This window comes from Lycorma delicatula, chromosome 10, assembly GCF_047948215.1.
Source record: "Lycorma delicatula isolate Av1 chromosome 10, ASM4794821v1, whole genome shotgun sequence".
Classification (NCBI taxonomy): Eukaryota; Metazoa; Arthropoda; class Insecta; order Hemiptera; family Fulgoridae; genus Lycorma; species Lycorma delicatula.
In genome coordinates this window covers 122,427,976-122,441,510 of record NC_134464.1, presented here as the reverse complement: position 1 = coordinate 122,441,510, position 13,535 = coordinate 122,427,976, and the positions used below count along the sequence as shown (strand labels likewise).

At 29.1% G+C, this 13,535-nt stretch overlaps 1 protein-coding gene and 1 long non-coding RNA gene across 2 annotated transcripts in view; one reads left to right on the top strand and one right to left on the bottom strand.

The window, feature by feature from the left end:
* Positions 1-13,535, bottom strand: part of LOC142331803 (scoloptoxin SSD14-like) — a 139,176-nt gene that overhangs the window by 46,123 nt on the left and 79,518 nt on the right. The window contains exon 2 of the mRNA XM_075377926.1: positions 2,394-2,515. The gene's annotated coding sequence lies outside the window, so the exon portion shown is untranslated. The remainder of the gene's footprint in view (positions 1-2,393; positions 2,516-13,535) is intronic.
* Positions 1,409-12,746, top strand: LOC142331804 (uncharacterized). The gene is made up of 3 exons (XR_012758095.1): positions 1,409-1,489; positions 9,874-9,963; positions 12,677-12,746. It is a non-coding gene; the product is annotated as an uncharacterized LOC142331804 (long non-coding RNA).

The following is a 13,535-nucleotide window of genomic DNA, read 5'->3' as shown; positions in this document are numbered from 1 at the left end:
ACTCATTGATAGAAGGCAAAGAAATCCGACATTACCTGTTCAAACATGTCGACATACTGGTTGCGTCTTAACCATATAAATATGAGTCCAGTAACTTACAGTTTATTCCACAAACGACTATTTTGTAATTTAGCGGAAGCCCATCAAAGACTCAACAATTCACATGTGGGACCCGAAATTAAAGTACGATTGATAATATAATGTTGAAACTGCACCCACCGCGTTGATCTAGTGGTGAACTCTTCATTGAAAATCAGCTGATTTCAAATACGAGAGATCTAAGGTTCAAACCCTTATAAAGACAGTTACTTTTACACGGATTTTAATATTACATCGTGGATACCGGTGTTCTATAGTGGTTGGGTTTCAATTAACCACACATCTCAGGAACGGTCGACCTAAGACTCTACAAACTACATTTACATTCATACACATCATCCTCTTTAGTAATACCTTCCGGTGGATCCGGATGCTAAATAGAAAAAAAAAATACAAAAAAAATTACGAAAATACTTTTGATTACATATAAAAAATTATTTTTTAAAAAAGCTTTTATTTAACTAATATTAATATTAACATTAATAAAAAAGGAAACAAATTAGAAAACCCCTCTAAAAAGTAAAAAAATAAGAATTAAATCAAATTGAGAATTTTAAACAAAAAAATTATCCAAATTCTAACACCGTAGTATTGTATTGTCATCGAAGTTACATACGTGTACCAAATTTCATTATTTTCATACGATAGATCAAAAGATATAGCAGTTGCAAGATTTGATTAAACTAAAGCAAGTTAAAGCTTATAAAGAATGACATGTTTAAAATATTGTAAGAATGAAAGAAACGGATTCATTCCAAATACCGTATAATCTACAATCTGTATAACTAAATTCAACATATCTTATAAATAAATTTCAGTAGTGATCAGTGTTGATAAAATAATAACATAATAGATGTGAGATAGTATTAACAAATTTCAGAAACGGGACTTTAAAAGGAAGACCCATAATTCTCTACATAAATGACAGAAAGAATTATATTAACATGTTGCATTGCACTATTGCAGTAGTTCTTATACGAGTTTGATGCATGCAAAGCAACCGAGGTACAAGTGTAACAGCAATCCGAATTAATTTCTGTTAATCTTACTACTACGTAGCAAATCAGTGTGATGAATAGTGTGTAAATAGTAAGATTGAATGTCACTTGCTTGATGTATAGTACAACAGCATACTTGCATCGATGAAAAAAGCAAAAGAAAATAAATGTATTTGCTATCAGTAATATGAAATATTTGTTCTATTGTAAGTGACATATTTCTAATGGTAAATTTAAATTATTGTTCCATATTACATTTAAATCGTCAAAATTATTTTCTTAATAAATTTACTGTTGTATAATTACAAATTTCTTAATTACAGATCGGTGATACAAATGAATTATTATTAAGAGTAGATCCACAAATACTGGAAAAGGAAAGTGAAGAAGAGGTAAGGAAAATTTTCAGTAAATAAGTAAGTTTAATTTATATATATATATATATATATATATATATATATATAAAACAATCATTTAAAATTTGAGTATTTATTTAATAAATTCCGTAATTATTGCAATTATTTATTATTTAAATAATCAAAACACTCCTGTTAATTAGTCAAGGTTATCGAGCGAAGCGAGCGTAGGTTAAGTTTGGTTAAATTATATTTATAAAATAAATAAATATAAATAACCATTTATTAAAATTAATAAAGAGACTGTTCATTTTCCACCGAAATCCGATTGACTACTTTGTTTTTAAATAAAGCTTAGCTGCGGTGGCGTTAATACGTAAGTACCGAACAGACTTTACTATTATTATTTAAACTGAATCTGATGGAACCGTATTATTAACGATAACTCGAAAATAAATTAATTACGTAACTCGAAAACAAAAGATTTTCAGAACTATATTTTTTAGAAAATTTTTCTTTTTTTTAACCTATGGAATGCATTCCTTAAATATAGCTAGTCCTCTGATGTTGAATACACAGCGCGCGAACACACACATTTCCTGTTATATTACCTGTTAGTATAATCTATTTACTTACCTAACAATATAAATCACGAGAAAATAAAAGCAAATTTAAATAATGTTTGCGTTAACACTTTGAAATTTAATACTATAATATATAATAATATAAATATAATTATTCAATAAACCTGAGAGGTGGATGCTAAAATAAATAATTTAATTTATATATATATATATATATATTAAGAATAAAAATACAGTTTGGAGACAAAATCATTAAAGTGATTAAAAAAAAAAAAAGAAATTAAAAATGATTTTGTTAGAAAACGTAGCAATTTAGGATTAGTTTTTAATTACAAGTACCATATTTTTGTACATACCTTGTACTATGTGTTGTTCATCCTCCATCAGTAAAACAGCTTAATAATTTGTTTTTTTAAAATCAAATCTTCTAATAATTGTGAAGAGAAAAAATTAATTCTTGTTTCTTTATTACTGTCATCTGAAAAACACAATTTAGAAAAAAATCATTCGTCTTGAAATATATTTATTTTTTTATTTTTTTAAAATTCATCTAAAAATATATAAAACAATATGTAAAAAATATTTTCTTATCAAAATAATTGTACAAAAACCTGTATTAAGTTTAAAAATACAAAAAAGAAAAACTAAACTATTTCAAAACGCTTCCTGTTTTGTGGAAATAAATAATTAAGATCAGATACGGTTTGAAAGAAATGGAAAATTTGATTTATCATGCCGGGTAAATTGTAGCTTACGTAAAAGCATGTCTATACATGTACCACTACATAGCCAGATTGTTGTCATTCGTTTAAAATGAAGCGGTGGATCGATGCATAACATATCGTATAACACAAATTGTGACTACGCCCATGTCACCCCTATGTAATCATTTTCGCCAACACTATAATCTTTGTGGTCATGATCTTGTCCGATCTATTCATGCGAAAAAAATCTGGATCAAAAATGTTCAAAGAAACATCAACAAGAACGCTCTTAATTATTGAAGCTTTTAAGAGTTACTGTTTTGGGGAATCCGGAAAGACGGAAACTAATTTTTAACATTTTTTGATTATTTTTATGAATAAATTGATATAAATATCATTATATGTCGATTATATTTTAGACGTCAAAAAATGACTGCACGCTTTCATCCAAAATCAACGGATTAAGCTCCATTTCATGGAATGTGCTTAGACGCGTGGTTTCCATTTAGAAAGGTTCAGGCTTCTGGTAAAATTTATATACATAAAATTGTGGTTCTTAAACAAGTCGTGGATGTTATCAAACCAAAATTCAAGAATTTTTCTGCCCCCTGTTTCTAAGCGCTTTCATGATAAGACTCGAAACAAAACGAGAGTTTTAACAATGTCATTTGGTCCAGATTTCTCAAGAGAATTTTTGTGATGAAAGGTACATATATGTTCTAGTAGCATCATATAATCAAGATTAAGTGTTTAAGTTCCAAATAATAGACTATATCGGAATTAAATTGGATTTAATACAGAGTATCATACGGTCGAGGCAAAGAAACGCTTAGACAAGGAGCGAATGCGAGTCTGTGAAACTAAAATATCAAAATATGAACGTGAAACTAGAAGAAGGAAGCAATTAAAAAGAAAATTAGAAAATAATTCAGATGAGGATGAAGAAAGTACAATTGATGATGATGAAGAAAATTCAGTTTTGCTACACGAATGTAAGGAATAAGGTAAGAGGATTTAGTTTTCGGTCGTTTTCTGAAAAACTAATTTTTTACTACATAATGTAATTCTACTCAAAAACTATTTGGGCTATTTGAATGAAACTTTTCAGACACACTCGTCTCATTAAGACCACAATTTTAACACAGAGATTTATGTCCGAAAATTGCTTGTAAGAATTTTTATGAATGCTGTTGCAAAAAAAAATGTTGCATAGGTAGTTTCTAATATTTTTTTCCGTAACCGGTTAATATTTTACAAAACTGTTGTTGTGTTATAGTGTTGAAAACAATGCACAGTTTAACCGGTAAAGATTTGAGTAAAGTCGGTCACATAGTTCTTGGAAAAGGTACATTACGTTAACATGATCTGAGATAGTTTCCGTGTACCCTTTGTAAAGATCCCGTACAAATTTACGATGCGTATTGTTAAAAAAGTTGATTATTTACTAATATAAATAGTAAGAGTTGAACTTTCAACACTTGAGAATTGTGAAAATACTATTTTATAAGTTTTCTTATTTGACTGAAAATACCAAAGTTTTTTTCAAATTTTGGATATCAGATGGAGCAAATTTTTACTTAAATGAAAAAAATTCCGATACTATGCGTTAGAAAATCACAATCAGATGAACACAAAAAAATATCAATGTTTAGTAAGTATGCCGTCTAACTCTAGGAAATTACTGGATCGTACTTCATCGAAAATGAGGATGATCCTGCAATAACTGTTACTGTAACTCGTACATCGATGTTATAAAAATAACGTTAACTAATTCAACAGACCGCACTACTTCATTTTTGTTGTTATAATTCAATTATTGCTTGGAAACTACGTCACCTCAAGAAATGGAAATATTCCACGATCGGTACTATCTTCAGATTTTTAGTCCGTAATACTACTTTTTGTAGTAACTTTAAAAAAAAGTAGATTCTAAAAACTAAACCTCAAAGTACTGACGAATTTAAAAGGAACATTTCTGAAAAAATTATTATTTATAAAAAATTATTTTTTTAATTTTGTTAAAATTTATCTAAAAATATATAAATCGATATGTAAAAAATATTTTCTAATCGCAATAATTATACAAAAAATCAAGTTTAAAAATACAAAAAAGAAAAAATGAAACTATTTCAAAAGAAAACGCTTCCTGTTTTGTGGAAATAAATAATTATGACCAGATACAGGCTGAAAGAAATGGAAAAGTTTATTTATCACGCTGACAAAATTGTGGCTTATGTAAAAGCATGTCTATACAAGACATGTATTAAGAGTATTAAGTATTACGAGTAAATATTACAAGGAGCTTCAGGAAAAGACTCCCCCGAGATAGCATACTTGCAACAGGATAGACAAAATTTGAAGGAAAAAATATTTTTATGGTATAATCGTTATAAGGTAGTTTGTAAACGGCATTTTATTCTTATATATGATACAAATAAAATTACGTATAGAAGATTTTAAGGTTTTCATTTTTCCCTTTTACATCTTCCCACTTCTTTAGCCGGTTCTTGAGTAAAAGTGTTACAGATACTCTCAACTCGGTTTTTAGTTTGTACGGATATATAAAGGCCCCCACAAAATTCCAGTCACACTATGGGGGTCGTCACTAATCGCCTGGATAATAAAGTCGCTAACCTATGGATTCACCTGAAGATATGTTCATACGCAATCTTCTCCATAGATTCTCTACGTAAGGAGAACCTACGACAGCAACATCTTTGCGACCCCAAAAATGGGGGTAAGTAAGGATACTCTTTCAACAATTCTTACCTTGTTCTGTAGCAGCTTTAGAGGAAAAACAATACTGTTTTTTACATAAGTAATTGAATTTCTCATCCAAAATAATTTTTTAAAGACGGAACCTTCCTAATTACAAGTATTCCGAGAAATCTAGGTAACTAGAAGGAAATTCAATTCTAATATATTTTTGGACTTATTCATCTCAAGTCCGTTCCTAACCCAAAATGATCACTCTCGTGCTTATATTTTTTTTAATGTTTACATCGAATTAATTAGATTCTTTTGTTACTGTCAGAACACCTTTCTTGATCACCGGTAAGGATCTTTGATTCTACCTTTTTACCAGTCCAGCTAGCGACTTCATTCTTATCCAATAATTAAAGTATGAGCCTTATAGCTGTTGTACATATTCGGCAAAGCTGAGCGCTATTAATTATCCTAAACAAAATAATTTAAAAAAAAATTGAGATAGGCTTGTCTGGAGTACACCGCATGTATTTATGTGAATATGTCTTATATGTGAATATGTCTATATTTATTAGTATGTCTTGTATACCGATGATCGAGTGTGTGGATATTGATGAAATTAAACAAACGATATGACTCTTTATTTTTAATATACGTCTCTAAATTATTGTTGGGTTTACATATTTGAGAAACTATAAACGATCACAAACAAAGCGTACTTTACCAAATTCGTTTTTCGGGAATATATTTTTGAAATATCTATCGCTGTGAGAAAATTTAATATTAATTTATACTCTTGATCGATTATAGTCTCATCGTTTTTGTAAACAAGACATAAAATTTCTATATCGTTCTCTGTATTATTACTTTCAATTTTTTTCGATGAAAGCGGTGCAAGATTATCGCTTGACGATAGCGCAGCGCTTATTTGCTTGGTAGTGCGGAATCTTTTTCCCTGTCTAAAGATTTTATCTCTTCATTCAGAGTTGATATGATCAGCAACTTTTTTGATTTTTTTGTGATCTATTCTCACGTATCCGTTTACTTTATTTCTGGTTATATTTATTGCACATATATTACGATATTCTTTAAAATAGTATTTTCTTTTAAATGCTAAATTACGGTGGATGTTAATATCGGTAGGGGGAAGTGAGAGATAGGAATCACTAGTTTGACACAAATCTTACGCCCTTCATTTTTAAAAGGCGTACATTTTGTTCGTTAAAGTACAATTTTTATCTTTAAATTTGCAAACTTAAGTCTTATAATGATTTAATTTTATCGATATTTCGTCCTAGTACGTCTACCTTTATAATTCATATCACAAATTTACATCGAAGATCGATAGAATCTTAAAAATTCTTATTTTCTTAACGAAAGTAATAATTAAAGAAAATTACATATTATTAGTTATTAAATGAAAAATTCACTTTAAAAAAATATAAACGCAAAACTTGTTAACTGTATTAAGGTTAACGGGTAAAATGTTAAGTTTTATGTATGTACATACAAGTTATTAAACAAAATTAATTACTTTACGTGTTACTCCTTTGTACTAAAATTAACAATAGAAAATACAATTTGAACATACGACACAATCAATTAACAACGGATAAACTTTAAGTTGTGAAAACAGATTGGTATCCACTAATTAATTAAAGGAAAACCTTTAATGAATGTAGGGGGTGTACTCACATCATGTAAGGATTCATTCTGTAATCGAATTTTGGTTATCAAAGTTCAGACGATTAATTTCATTACTTAATAAAAAGTAAATAAATTTAAATCAAAGTATATATCCTTAAAATGCTAGCGGTATTAAAATATTATTCTAAATGACATAATATAATGGACGATTAGAAAACTAATTATTAAATTGTAAAAAGTATTTATAAAATAACTATTTTATAAATTATATATAGTCAAATTTATAAAATTTATACAAAATTTTATAAATTATATATAGTCAAATATTTGTGCAATTTCATATAATTTGGCCAACAAGAGGTACTGTTTCGAAAAATGTCTGCCACCAAAAATAAGATTTTTTTTTTAATCGATAAAAAATATACTATAATTATTAGGTAAAATTAAGCAGAAGAAATGATGGTAAAATGATAAGAGTCAAGGTCTTTACAAGATCGATGAGACCAGTTTCTTATCCGTTGAGGGCATTTGTTTATCTTTGTCTGCTGATAATTATGTTTGCAATAAAATTATAAGTTTGTAATAAATAAAATTATAAATATAATCTAATAAAACTTTACCTACGCTCGCTTCCCTTGCTAACCTTGACTAGCGAGCGAACCGACCGTAGGTTAAGCTTGATTAGATCATATTTATAATTTTATTTACTTATTTTCTTATTTCAATATAACGTTTGCGGCACCATCAAAAAACTAACTCACTACAGAAGCTATCGGGTTATTTTTTTTCTTGCAAATGATTCCAATACTAGACCTTAGCTTAGGTATGAATAAAACTAACGCTGTGTCTTTCTTTAGATGTACAAAAAATATAAATTTTCTGTTTGATATATAACATAAATTTTTCTATTTTTGGCAAACGCAACAGTTATGGAGCCACAAACTTTTTTATCGCTTGTTCGAATTATTGATGATAGTAAAGAAAAGACAGAGTTAACTTCTTTGCAAGCAAAGAAAGTTTTACGTGAAACAAGAGTTTGTAAAAGAACTAATGTGAAATTACAATTTACCGCAAAGAGAATCGGACGGGTGTGTAATAAAGCTGCCGTCAGTAAATTCCTTTATTACACGGCTATAAGAAATTCATTTACCTTTGGAAAAAGTAATACCGTTTATATATAATTATTGTCGGGTTAATGAGTACACAACTACGAAATTCTGTTTGAAAGAACTGCAAATGGAAACGGAAAGTACAACTAACTATAAGAATTACTTGCGTGAATTTTGTGCTGATAATTTGTTAAAAAACCCACAGAAAATAGGAGAAAAGGGCGTGACTGTCGAAATAGATGAATCCGGTTTTTCCAAGCGAAAGTATAATCGAGGAAGAGTTCTGCCGAATCGATAGATTTTCAGAGGTATATGCAGAGTAACAAGAGAATGTTTCACGTATGCTGTACCGGGTCGAAAAAAAGATATTTTGCTTGATATTAAAATTTGCATTGTAGAAGGTTCTTTAATTATATCCGAGAATTTGAAATCTTATGAAGATATTCCCAAATTATACGGCTATAACTCTCAACATTTTACAGTGTAATCATTCGGAGAATTTCGTGGATATCCAGACCGGAGCACATACACAAAATTATGAAAATTTACGGATGTGTTTCAAATAACGTAACAAAAAAGAAAAGGGCACCTCGAAAGAACTGATGTATACTTATATTTGTGAATTCTTACAGCATCACAGATATAGGGATGAAGAAGATTTATTTGAATTAGTGCTGCAACATACTAGTGAATTTTAGAAATAAATTATTCAATTATTATTTTATATATTCTGTATTGCAATCACGCATAATAAACACACACACCTCTCCACACCCCGCGCGCAAGCACACACACACACACACACACACATATATATATATATATATATATACACACACACATATATATATACACATCAAAAAGTGTTTAATAATTATTGCAGTTTTGTGCTACATTTACACTACATTGGATTTTATATCATTAATACTAAATACTGCATTAAAAAGTATCTTTTATGTATTTATCATTTTACCATCATTTCTTCTGCTTAATTTTACGTAATAATTGTAGAATATGTTACTTTGTACCGATTAAAAAAAAAATCTTAATTTTTGTGACGGGCATTTCCCGAAAAAGTACCCGACTGATTTTCGATATCGAAACAAAAAACGGGTGTTTTGAAATAATGTTGGATATCCCTCATCCCGGATCTGATTGACTTAAAATTTTGGGATGCTAAATAACTTTTAAATTTCATTCTACTGAAGCTCAACTTTCTACGACCAGTATACAAAAAGACCAAAATTTAATATAGTGAAAACTACCTTCCCTTTTTTTAATTTTATCCAAAATCTAATGCTGTCAAAGCTCTCTCTTTCTCTCTCTCTCTCTCTCTCTCTCTCTCTATATATATATATATATATATATATATATATATATATATATATATATATATATATATTCTTTAAGCCACTTTCGAAGAATTAATGTTGAGCCGAATTTAGTTGAATAAAAAAAAAATATAACAATAAACAAATAAAAATAAGGTAAGTATATTTATGCATACATCTTCCCGAAATCTTTATAACTTTTTTTTTTACATTTTGGACCGATCGTACTTCTCTTTATAGTTATGAAGCAGCAATAGAACTATAGTCGGGAAATTAAAAAGTTATTTTCTTTCTATTTTCTTTTTTTTACTGATTCTGTTATTCTTTTTCTGTTCATAGTTGAATTATTTTCTGGATCAAGTACAAATGAGGAAAATTGAAGTGAATGCATTTGGATTTTTTATAGCGGATATGACTCTTATTTTTAAGGTAATAAAAAAACCAAAAAAAAAACCAGAAAAACAAAGGTATTGTTTTTAAGGTTTAATTTATTTAGAGAATATAAAATACCTCACTTTTTGGTTCAATTTTTTAAACATAGCTTATTGCAGATGATGTTTATTGAACATTGCTTACTAAAGCAATGTAAAAAAAAAAATGGTAGATTGATTGGCTTTCCAACGATATATTAATAAATATTTTTGTACTCACGTTTGCTAAAAAAGAGGTTAAACTTCATGTAACTTTGGTATAACATTTACCTACTTAATAATATTGCTTCCTTAACTAAATTAATCATTTAATGTAAAACGTTAAAAAAAAATCATACGACATTTAAAATAGATTTTAACATACAAGTATAATAGCAAGAATAAAAAATTCAAATAAATGTATAAACATTAACCACCTAGCCTTTGTTTAAGGACGAATGGAAATGTAGGACCTAATAACAACAGTAGTAAAATTCAGGGAAAATACCTTGAAAAAATTAAAAATACGAACCAAAAAAAAAAAAAATGAATGGAATCTAACAAATCATGGACAAGAAAAAACTCCAATCAATCAGATAAAAAGAAATAGTTTAAAAAAATACAAAGATACAGGAAAAGATAATATAATAATGATAAAACTGTAACAAGGATCAAGTAATCGTAAAAATCGAATATTAAAACCCATTCTAGAAAAATTCTATAGAAAAAACACACCCGCTAAACAAAAGTTTTGACAAAATGGATGTAATAAAGCAGCTAGAAATCAATTTTCATTTTACCGATCACATGTAAGTTCTTTTTAAACTTCAACACCGTTACATATTCTTAACACGGCTCAAGAACTGATTCAGGGAGAGTAGCAAGAAGCCAGTCGCCGGTCTAGCACTGTGTGGGAATTTAAATTCTAAAATTTAACGAGTAATATTTACATTAATATTAAGTAACGTCTTATCTTAGTGATTAGTGATATTTTAACATTTATTCTCTATTTTTAACGGGTGATCTTTAAATGAAAATTATTATTTAGATTGTAAGAAAAAGTATACTTTTGTTCAGTATTACTACAGATACATCAAAGTTAGAAAAATATCAAAAATTATATTTTGTAATATAATTCAAAAGGAAAAGAAATCGAAAATCGACAGAAATTAAAATTTACAGAGATAACTAAGAATGTGCGATTAGAGACCAGAAGATTTAGAAAACTTTGTATCGATACAGAACCCCAAAAAGGTCTTTTTGTTTAAGCTTACAAAGAAGCTTGTTAATATAAAATGAAAATTTTTAGCGTATGAAAAACACCATGTACGACCGAGATCTCCGGATGAAAGGCCGAGAGGTATCATTCTGCCTACGAGAGGAGTTTCACGTTTTTTCATTAAATAATATATAGTCTAAGAAGCGAGTCTTTTGCGCACGAGATAGCATTAGCGACTCAAATCTCAGGGTATATGAGTCGCAGTGGGTAGGGCCGAACGCCATTAAATAGCTGGCAGTTGAAGTTAATAGATGTGCAAAAAGTGACGGAATTTTTAAATTGAGATTTAAGGTAATGCGCCATGAAGACGGTTGAAATTTCCGAAAAACCGCGATACATTTTACTTCAATAAAGACGCAAATATTGCGCAGGCCTGTGAAGAGACGTTTGCTGTTTACGAGCAAGATATGTTATCAATAGCAATAGCCAAAAGATGATCCAGTCGCATTCTGGAAATCCGATGTCCAAGATGCTCCTCGCAGTGGGTGACCGATCACAGAAAACTTGAATAATATTCTGAAAAAAATCAAGAAGACCGACATGTAAGCATTCAAGACTTTACCGATGACCTAAAAATGCACCGTCAAAAAATGCACCGTTTAGAGAAATCTCAATGTTCGGGTACCGCATGATCTGACTCAGAAAAATTTACTCGAATTTCTATCTGTGAATCTCAACTGCAACGTAATGAAATCAAGACATTTCTGAAGCGGTTGATCACGAGTGATGAAAAGTGGATAACCTACGACAAAACCGTGTAAAAAGATCGTGATCGAAGCGAGCAGAAACTCCACAGTCTGTGCCCACACTGACGCCCAGAAAGGTTATGCCGTGCGTTTGGCGATATTGAAGGGCATCGTGCATCACAAACTGTTGCTACCAGATAGTACGATGGACTAAGACCTATACTGCCAAAAATTAGCGTGATTTCACCTAGCGATTCAAAAGGAACGACCTAAAAAGGGTGTCGTATACCACGCTGACAACGCCAGACCGTGTACATCTTTAAGAACACCCCATCAGGATCGATAGAATTTGACGGAGATTTTAATGCATCTACCGTATAGCCTGGACTTGGCACTGACAGACTATCATTTGTTGCTGTCTCTGCAGAACTCCGTAAATGGTGTTAAGTTAGTTTAAAAAGAAAGAAGCCTGTAAAAACCACGTGTGACAATTTTTTGACCGGAAACTTAAGAAGTTCTATAGCGGCGGGATTATGGTGTTGCCAGAAAAATGGCAGGTTATAAAAAAAAAAGATGCATATATGGTCTCATAATGTTATTTCCCAGTCGCATTAAATGTATTCTCAGTTTTAGTTTCCAAAGGCTCAATACTTTTTAGACAACCTAATATGTCCTGTAACTTACGTAGTTATCGGTTCTAAATTACACAAATTTATTACTTAAGAAAACATACAATTTTAACTATAATTTATCTTCTTTTTTTTCAGGGAATGGGATTAGTATTAACGTTTGTCATTCTGTTTATTCAATTAAAGGCTTAATATCGACAAACTGGAATCGTAGAATCATTTATACTAATTAATAATCATAAATAATGTTATTATTGTTACATAGAAAAAAAAAATAGTACAAATTTTAGCCGAAAGTTATGAATTTTTTTTATTATATCATCATCCTAATATGTTAGATGAAATAGAAAATTTAATATGCTAACAAATGATTCCGAAACTTTCTCAGCGCTGCCCCTCATGTTCAAAAAAATGTTTAAATGAAAATAATAGAATAAAATTAAGTTAAATAAAATTTATTTAATTTTCAAAAAAAATTACACATTTAAAATTTTTTAAACACAAATTTTTTTTTATTACTATTTGATTTTACTAACACATAAAATCAAACAATATTTTGGTGTCTTGAAGTTAATAATTTTATTAAACAAAATTAAAAACACTGTGAATATTACTATTAAATATAAGTAAGTGTGACTCACCAATCAGAAAAGCGACAGGTGCAATAGAACGGCCTAAAGCTTTAGTATAAGTAAATCCCTTATTCAAAAGTAATTATTAACAATTACAAAAAAAATTAATTTTTACATCTTTTCCGGTTATCACAGTCTTCATAATAAAAATAAATATCAACCGTAGATCAATTAATTATACAGAGAAACATTGATCACTTATAGAAAATGCGAATACAAATAGATTACAGAAATTACAAATATATGTCTCACATTTCCATTACATTATAATTTAAACAGTTGACTTTTAAATTTAGATATTCTTCCATTAAAAAGTCAATTTTTAAAGATATGTCGTTAGCCGTCTCAAGGCAACTACACAGAGG